Genomic DNA, 10,122 nt, shown 5'->3' on the forward strand with positions numbered 1-10,122 from the left:
CTGCCTCCAGAAAAGCCACATTCTTTTCTTTGGGTCTGTGCAGAACATTCTACCTTACCTCAGCCATCTGACTTTCTTTCACAGAACTATCTCCCTGGTCCCAGTTTGTCTTTCTAGTCAAAGTGCAAATCTTTAAAATTTTACTGCTTATTTTCTACTCCCAAAATTCAATAGACAATTCTTTGAACATGGATAGTAATATCCATAATGTGGTTTGAATATTTTGCTGTTTTAACATTTCCTCTGCCAGTTCATTAATAAGTCCATCATCCTTAAATTTGCCTCATACAATGTTTCAGGACATGGGCAAAATGCTGATAAGTTCTTTGTCAGAATGTAACACATGTGGCCTTATTCTACTTTCCAATGGAGTCCTCTTTGCCCTCCAAAATCCCCTGAGCAGTCTCTACTATCTGTTATGGTTTAAGGTGACTGTTACTGTTTGGGGAAACTGTCCCCAGCGACCCTGATTAGGCTCCCAGAGGTTATTTCCCATAACTGCAAATTCCTGTTCCAACTCAGGACGGATGTACACTGGTCAGGACTCTTGCTGAAGATGTAAATGAGTTTATTAAAATGATAGAAATACAGAAGACAATTACAGCTTCCTGTTAACCAGGTATATCATAAGAGGGTTGTCTGAAGGAAGTCACCAGAATACAAAATACACCACAGCTTTTATTGACATAAAGTCATCCATCTTGTTCTCCTAATTAATTCTGTGACAACCCCTTAATTTTCCCACCTAACTCTCGAATTACACCCAGGTTTCTCCTTTCAGGAAGGTCAATTCCCTCCTCCCATCCTCTTAGGGAATATGGAAACCTGTCTTCAGAATGTCTAAGTCCAAACTCCCTATGGACTTGCTAATTACTTTTAGCTAGGGTGTTTGCATTATAACAGCTGCCTGACTACCTGGCAGTAACCAAGCCCTTCCCTCTGAGCTCTATCTTCTGTAAATATATATATATATATATATATATATATATATATATGCATTAATAACCAGAGCTTCTTTCTCAAATCTTCCTAGGCCATTCCTAATATTGGTACACTATCCACCTTTCTAGTCACATTCTGGGTCTTCTAAGTTTTTCTCAAAAATTAGTTTCAAAGACACACAATCTTCATGGCCATACTTAAATATAGTATCAAACTCACTTCTCTGGCACTAAATTTTGAATTAGTCAACATTTTCAAATCTCTACTGTAAAAGAATAACCATGAAACTTAGAGGAAAGTGTTACAGTTTGGGAGAATACGGTTGTGGGGAAACTGTTCCCCGGGAACTTCTGCGAGGGTCCCGTACACACTTTCCCCCAACCCATAACAAAACCCAAAACGACCAAAAACAGAAAAACTGCGGGTTCTTGTCCTAAGCTAAGAATAAATATGCATAGCTTGGACAGTTGCTGAAGATTTAAAGACATTTATTAAAAAGATAGAAATACAGAAAATAGAAATATAGAAAATAGTTACAGCCCCATGCCAAAATGGCATGAGGGGGGAGGGTGGCCCAGGCCAACTCACCACTCCCAAGATACAGCACGTGGACCGGACTTTTTATACCCATGACCTCCATCTTGTTTACGTAATTCTGTAAACCTGTAAGGTACCTCCCCCAGCAAGGTGTGGCAAAGTGTCTCCTTTCTTGAAGGTTGACCTCTCCTACCATCTTAGCTGGCTTATCATGTAGATCTGTCTTTAGATAGAGAAAGGCCTAGTTCTCCTCTGCTATTGACTTGTTAATTACTTTTAGCTAGGTTAATTTACATTGGAATAGTTGCCTGCTTTTAGGCAGAAACCAAGTCCTTGCACAGATTTGCCCTTCATCCAATTTTTGAAATATATTCATAATCATAGCTTTCTCAAATCTTCCTAGGCCATTCCCAATACTGGTACAGAAAGAAGATTTACTTGATCACAATTTGAAGATTTTGAGTTCAGTCCATGTGATGCTGGGGATTGCAGATCTCAGGACATAGTGGCAGGAAGCAGAGGAAGGGAGAGAACAAGGTTTCATTCCTATCATGAAGTAATAAGCCAGAAGCAAGAAAGAGGAAGCAAAGGGAGGAGAAACCACCTATAATTTCCAAGGCCACAGTCTCAGGGAAACACCTTCTCCAGCTACACCCTGCCAGCCATTACCTCGAGATTACAACCAAGCCCCACTTCTAACATTGCCATACTGTTTTCATTAGAACTAGAGAAGCATTATATTTTCAAGCAATTGTAGCTTTTAACAAGATTTTTTTGTAAGATAGGCTAGCTAAATGTCTAATAAGTATAAAAAAGATACTCAATTTTATTTTTCATATAAAAATCAAATAAAAATCAGTATATAATACTATTATGCACACACTTGAGTAAAAAGCATCAATATCAGGTATCAGCAATAATGTGAAAAATATAATTCTTATATATTTCTGGCAAAATTGCAATTTTTAAAATCAGTTTATAAAAACTTTTGGCAATATTTTCTGAAGCTAAAAATAAATATATACCTTTTTATAGTCTTAGAAAAAAGAAATATTTATTAGGAGTCAGCTAAATTTATAATATAAAGTTTATAATATATATATTAATAATCAGTGATTCTCAAATCTTCCTGGGTCATTCCTCATACTGGTACATTATTCACATATATACCTGGATGTCTATGGATAAATGTAGTTCAAATAAATAATTAGAATATAGGGATTATATACCTTGTTTAATTGGAGAAGAGAAAGGGGAGAAAGAGTTCTTAGGTGAAATGAATAACTTTTGTGAAGCAAATTTGCCCTTTGAAGATTATATAGAAAGTGTAATAGTTTTATAATGCTACTTTATATAATTTCTCATTCTCTGTATGTCTTGTACCAGTATTGGGAATGGCCTAGGAAGATTTGAGAAAGCTCTGATTATTAATATATTTCAAAAATAAGTGTATCAAAATGGCAGCAGACCTGGGTAAAGAAATGACTTGAGTTCTGCCTAAAAGCTGGCAGCTATTCCAATGTAAATTAACCTAGCTAAAAGTAATTAACAAGTCAGTAGAGGAGAGCTAGGGCTTCTTCTTTCTAAAGACAGATCTACATGATAATCTAGGGTTGACCTTCCTTCTTCAAGAAAGGAGACACCTTGCCACACCTTGCTGGGGATGTACCTTACAGGGTAAGGGGAGGTACCTTACAGGGATGTTCATTAAGTCAGAATTATGTAAATAAGATGGAGGTCATGGGTATAGAAAGTCAGGTCCACATGCTGTATCTTGGGTGTGGTGAATTGGCTCAGACCACCCTCCCCCCCATGCCATTTTGGCATGGGGTTGTAACTATTTTCTGTATTTCTATCTTTTTAATGAACTTCTTTAAATCTTCAGCAACTGTCCAAGCTATGTATATTTATCTTTAGCTCAGGACAAGAACCCACAGGTTTTTTTTTTTTCTGTTTTTGGTCATTTTGGGTTTTGTTGTGGTTTGAGGGAAATTGTGTCCAGGACACAGGGATCCCCGGGAACAGTTTCCCCACAACCATATTCTCTGAATCCGTAACATGTCTGCTTGCCTCCAGTACACTCTGAAAGACATCAGTCTTTCCTTCTGATATAAGGACCTTCCTTCAAAAGAGGCCATATGTCCTTTACAAAATTTATGATTTTAGGTAGAAAAGAGAAATTTAGTCAGAAAAAAAGAAGTTATTTTCTACATGTATTGATTATTAAATATCTTCATATCACAATAACCCTTAAAATATACCTACGTCAACATGGTCAGTGATATAATTCAAAACTACTGACCACATAGCATAGAGAGAAAAAGATTTGTTTACATTTTTCCTTAGAAGGTTTAGGTTCAGTTTATGTGAGGCCAGGATCTATGGAACTCAGGGCTGGGTAGTAGACAGTGAAGAAAGAGAGAGAGAGAGAGCGCAAAAAACTTCATTCTTGCATATTAGAGGTCAGAAGCAGAGAGCAGAGGAGGAAATATATATATATATATATATATATATATATATATATATATATATATATAACCAAGGCCATATACCCAGAGGCCTCTCTTTAGCAATCAAGACCCACTTCCAACATTGTTATCTTGTTCTTGTGAGGCCTAGAAGGACGTTCTAAATACAAACCATTATACAGTACTATGATTATATTCTTTAAGTTACCCCTTTAAATTACAAATGATAAATACACTGGTTTCTGTTATCCCAATTTATCTGCTTAGGAGTGAAAAACACATGTCATCCTACATTTAGCCAAATTTGCAATGTAAGTAAGAAGTTTGAAAATAAAAATGTGTGATCTTATATACTGCACTCTACTGAAAGAGTAACAGAAACTTATCTTCCCATTGTGAAAGAATTGTACTTGCCGGATAGCTGCCTTTTTATCTTGTCTACATTACATTGTAATGTAAATAAATGTTTTAGAGAGAAGACAAAAATATCTTCAAGCTGAAAACCACCTGCAATATTTCTTGGCTCTTGTTTTCATTCCCTTTTGAAATGTAAATGCTTTTTCTTAGAGAGATAACTCTTTCCATTGTTCTTTTACTATATCATCATACTTTAACTTTCCCAGCTTGATCTCTTACATAGGATCATAAAAATAAATTTGTAAGATGTTATTTACTGTGGCATTGTTCTTAATAGAAAAATACTGGAGATAATGTAAATGCCTATCCATAGCTAAATTACTGAACAAGCTATCGTTCGACTACACAATACAGTAATGATTGGTTATAATTTAAAAAAAAAAAGTTTTCTATAAATTGGCAGAATATTTTTTCAGAGGATATCCTTAAATGAAAAAAATAGAGTACAAAAGATCATTGTGTCTTTTTTGTATGAAAGAAATAGAAACTAACATGAAAATAGATATAGATACATACAGATGTACTTCCGTGTAGGTGTGTGAAATTATTTTGAAATTACAGAGAGTAAAGAAAAACAGAAAACTCATATACAAGCTACCTTAAGTAGTCACAAAAGGAAAGAATGGAGGGGATAAGTATAGAAGCTAAATATCTAAGTATATAATTTATATAGTTTCCATTTTCATCATATTGATATTCAGTGGCCTGTCATTGTCTAAGACTGGAAAACAATTATAAAGACAGTAGATCTGCTTACAGGTATATTTAGGAAGATCACACCCGATGAATAAATGAATATGTTCTATCTGTTGAATCTGATGAGAGAAAGGGAGAGAAGTAGAGACATAGTCTTGGGCAAGCATGGCTTTTTTTTAAAGAAAACATTGTGAATTGTGATCAAATTGTGGGCATGTGAGGGAGTAAATTATGTCTTTAATTGTATATCGGTCATCACCACTGACTCCAGACAGTTCTGTTGCACAGGGCTCTTAAAATACTCAAAATAGACCTCAAACAGTAGTTTTCAAGGCACCACAGGCATTTCCAAGTTTCCTCTGGAAGGGGTGAAAGTTGTACGTCTGAAACAGATATCTTTTCTTACTGGCATTCTTTTCTAAAATGTATAAATAATGATATCTTTAGACAACAGAAAGATGAGGTAGTTTAGTGTAAAGAGAATGGGGAAGAAAAAAAGATGCAAATCATCCTTTTGGGCAGTGGGGAACATAGTGTTAGGCAGCTGCCTTCTGAATACTACTTGGGGGTATCCCAAGACATTCATCAACAATTGCAAATTGCTTTAATCCAGAGTCCATGCAATCTACTGAAGAGAGCTGCAGGTCACTGCTAGAGCCATGGTCAGCCTTGACGTCCAGCAGCTATCTTCTGATCACTACCTGGGAGTTGCCCCAGGTGAGTGCTATTCATTACACACCGTACTCTTTCAAAGTCAACATGATCTGTGAGAGAGAGAGAGAGGAGAGAGGGAGAGAGAGAAGCTCCCAGAGGGAGGGGTTCCTGAGTATGTGATTGCTTTAGAGTGGCTTGTCTAGGGGTTTATATGCTTCTTTGAGTTTCCTTTTCCATTTGGAGTCCTAGAAGTAGTTTCCTATAACTTGATTAGTATCCTTTTTGGGGCTTTTTAAAAAATTTTTTATTGGTGCACTGTATTGATACATCATAGTGGGATACAAAAAAACTTTTGTAGACATACATGCACACATCGCCCAGTCAGCCCCCACCCGATCCCCACCCCGTTCCCTCCCCATCCCTCCTAACCATGCTTGGCTTAGTGGTTGACATCTAGTATTATAGCAATTTATCCAAAATTAACAATGATAATCTCACATAACAGTTTCATTTGTCTGATACCAAGCTTTTGATAACTTAAAGATAAGGTCCTAGATGCTATTTTCTGAAATCACTTGTCACTTATCATTTATCAACAGGCACACAGAGTTTTGTAAAGATCTGGTCAATTTCATTAGAATTTTAATCTTGTTAGAATTTGACATCCAGGAGATCTAGTCCCTTCAGGAGATTTGGAAGTTAGAATCTGTTGCCTCTCAGAAAATTAAGTCTTTCAGTGGTGGCCCTCTGACCCTATCTATTTCTTTCTATTTCCTTTTATCTTATCACTGTCAGCTAAAAGTGCCCCTAGGTATTTCAGTCCAGCTGTGCCTAGGTTTTCTAGTTTCTTGTGGAATATAGACTTGAGGGGTCAGCCATGGAGATTTTAGATTTAAAGCTACTCCGATCTCTCTTTTCTCTCTCTCTCTCTCTCTCTCTCTCTCTCTCTCTCTCTCTCTCTCATTTTCTCTTTCCTTTTGATAATTGCCATCCATCCATTCTCCTCTTTTTCCTTGTCTAAGCAAAGCACCCCATTCAAGACATTAAAAAACAAAATTATATCAACAAGTACGAGAAATGAAAACTTGAATATATACCAAATAAATAATTCTAATTAAGAACACAATTTAAAAATAATTTATTTTACATATTAAATATTCTGACGATGCATCCTCAGTGTAATTAATTTCAGTATAAAAGGAACTTGAAAGAAAACTTAAGTTATTCTTTATTAATTTTGTTATAATTATTACTCAGAAATTATTATTCATGTGTTGTTTACATAAAGTGAGTAAACCAATTGATATTGTCTGGAATTGTGTTCAGTGTAAAGCATAAAATAAATACAATTATTGAATGAAGAAAAAGCAAAAAAGAATGGTTTAATATTTGTTCGATTTAAATTAAAGTTACCTGCATATACTTGTTATTTCTGTCCCTTACAGGAGCCAAAAAGCTCCGAATTTATGGTAGAAATGGGCACATCTGCTCTCAAATCTTTGTTCTTAAATGTCTGTTCACAATACAGTCATTAGAACCTTTGGGGAATTGGCTGCTTCCAAGTCTAAGGCAGGAAAAGCTAAATGTAAGCTTGAGACATCAGTGGAAAGTGAAAATGAAGTAAGTTCTCAAAAACTGATAGGTCATAACAAAAGGACACAGAAGTCAACTTGAAGGCATTCTTGCTTGCCAAAATTAGGTAATTTCTTCAACAAATTACAGTAATATACTATAATTAGCTAAAAATAACTCCCTGAGTCATCACTGATACCCAAATGTTGAGAGAGGAGAAGGTAATAACCTTTCCTTAAATAAATGTGATAGTTAATATATGTAAGGGAAATAATAGAGATTTAGAAGGAAGTATTTTACTTTATTTTATTCTATTGTGTTGTTAGTATTTAACTACAGCCATTTTATATTTTACTTTTTGAAACAGAGTCTCCCTAATATGATAAAATAATCAATTATAAATCTACATTATGACAATTGATCCAGTCAACTGAAATTAAAATTGAAATTTGAAATTGAGTTGTTATTGAAATTTTGGGGCAATAGTTAAACTATTCAAGCTATTATTCACATCATTTCAAAGCCATAACTTACATATTACAGTTAAAAAGTAAGAAATTTATATTTACATTTGAAAAAATTAATAGTTATTATTTCACATGACTTTTCATGATTCCTTTCACTGAAAATGGCACAATTCCCCCATGAAGCATTTTTGGTGCATATGTTATATGAAATATAATTCTAAGAAAACATCCAGACAAAAATTGCAATATAGTACATGACCACCTGCATGGAATCTTTAAAAGTATGAATAAATTTAAAAAGTATATATCATCTAAATTAATAAAATAAAATAAAATCTACATAGATTGTCTGATTAGTGATATAAATAAAGCAGCTCTTTAAGTACATTAGAATGATAGCTTAAGAAATCTTTATGTGAAATCTATCTTCAATGACAGTAACATTATTTTAAATATTTTGGTGATATTGAAAAAATTTTTCAAGAATTAGTTCTTAGAAGATAAAACCTGAAATAAGTAATAAGAAATTATTATATGATCAATGCATATTGTTATGAAAATGTCATTATGTAAAAGAACACACATATATATGCATCTCAAAGAGAAAGGAAACAATACCAAATATTAAAAAAAATGCAGGTAATGTTTTTGTGGGTGTTCATTTTTTTCGTTATTTGGTAGTTTATAAGTCATCACACTACAAAGTAGCAACACTAAGAAAAAAAATTACAAAAGAGTATCCAGCATTCAAATAATACTTCAAATAAGTTAGCATTGAAAATTTATTATTGTAGTTTACTGAACATTTCTAAATTTTTTCTCCAGAAAAGTTATTCAGTATATAATAAAATATTGCTTTAAGGAGAGAAAGTATCTAAAATACTTTTCTATTCTGCTCCAATGGTCGATGTATCTGTTTTTGTGCCAGTATCATGCTGTTTTTATTACTATGACTTTGTAGTAGTGTAAAGTCAGGTAGTGTGATTTCTCCTGCATGGTTTTTGTTGCTGAGAACTACTTTGACTATTCTCGGTTTTGTTGTTCAAATGAATTTAAGGATTGATTTTTCTATGCCTGTGAAGAATGATCTTGGTAATTTAATGAGCATTGCATTAAATCTTTAGGTCACTTTTGGAAGTATGGCCATTTTTGTGATACTTATTCTTCCTATCCATGAACATGGACAATATTTCCATCTTCTAAGGTCTTTGATTTCTTTTTTCAATGTTTTATAATTTTCTTTGTAGAGGTCATTTACCTCCTTGCTTAAGTTTATTCCTAAGTATTTTATTTTTATTCATCCTGGACTGCTTAGAGTTAGGAGATGGGTGATTTAGTCAAAATTTTTCTTCTTGCCTTCTTCAACATTTATTTTTGTTGTACTGAAAATAAGTACTATAATTTTTCACCTGATTTCTTTAGCTCTTTAGTGGTGTTTTGGTGTAATGATATTCAAGTTGTGCCTGTGCAAAGATGATTACTAGAAAATTTTATTCAGCCAAAATTCTTCTCTATTCTCCACATGTGTATCTCTTATATCCTACATATTTCTATGTGAAACCATTACATACCACTATGCTACTACATCTCTTTCCAACTCAACCTTTGGTTATTCCATGTAACTGCCTAAAAATCACATATATTTATTGAATGGATCAAAATTGGTAAACATAAAAATTGGCAAACACTGCTAATTATGAGTCGGTGTGTATTTTCATTGATTTTTTTCACTAAGCATTTGAGAAATGATTTTTATCTTATTTTAACTGACATAAAACATAGACTTGTCCATATCAATGAAGAATCATGCAACATTTAAATATGTCTACATTGAAGGTTAAATGTATCTATGTTTTAAAACATTTATTTTTTTTAATAGTCAATACTCTCAAAATTATTTCTTCTAGCTTTCTAAATGCTTCAATATATTAATTTTATGTATAGTCACTATACATAAAATTGCATTATCTGTGCAATATCACATCTAAATTTCATACTCATATAATTGTAATTTGATGCTTATTGATCAACCCTCCTTGTTCCTCCCTACTTTGTTCTTTCTGACCTCTGGTAACCAACATTCTACTTTGAACTGTTATGAGATCTACTTTTTAAATTCAGTCTGAGTGATATCATAATGTATTTATTTTTTCTGTGCCTGGCTTTACTCCTCTTAACATAATGATCTCCAATTTAATCCATGTTGTCATAGATGAAAGTATATTATTATTTTATATCTGAATAGTATTCAATAGTGTATATGTACCCAATTTAATTTTTTATTTATCAACTTGAAACTTAGGTTGTTTCTATTTTGGAGCTATTTTGTTTAGTGCTATAATAAACACAGAATTTCAAGTATTGGAGAA

This window comes from Muscardinus avellanarius (assembly GCF_963383645.1).
Source record: "Muscardinus avellanarius genome assembly, chromosome: X".
NCBI classification, from domain to species: Eukaryota; Metazoa; Chordata; class Mammalia; order Rodentia; family Gliridae; genus Muscardinus; species Muscardinus avellanarius.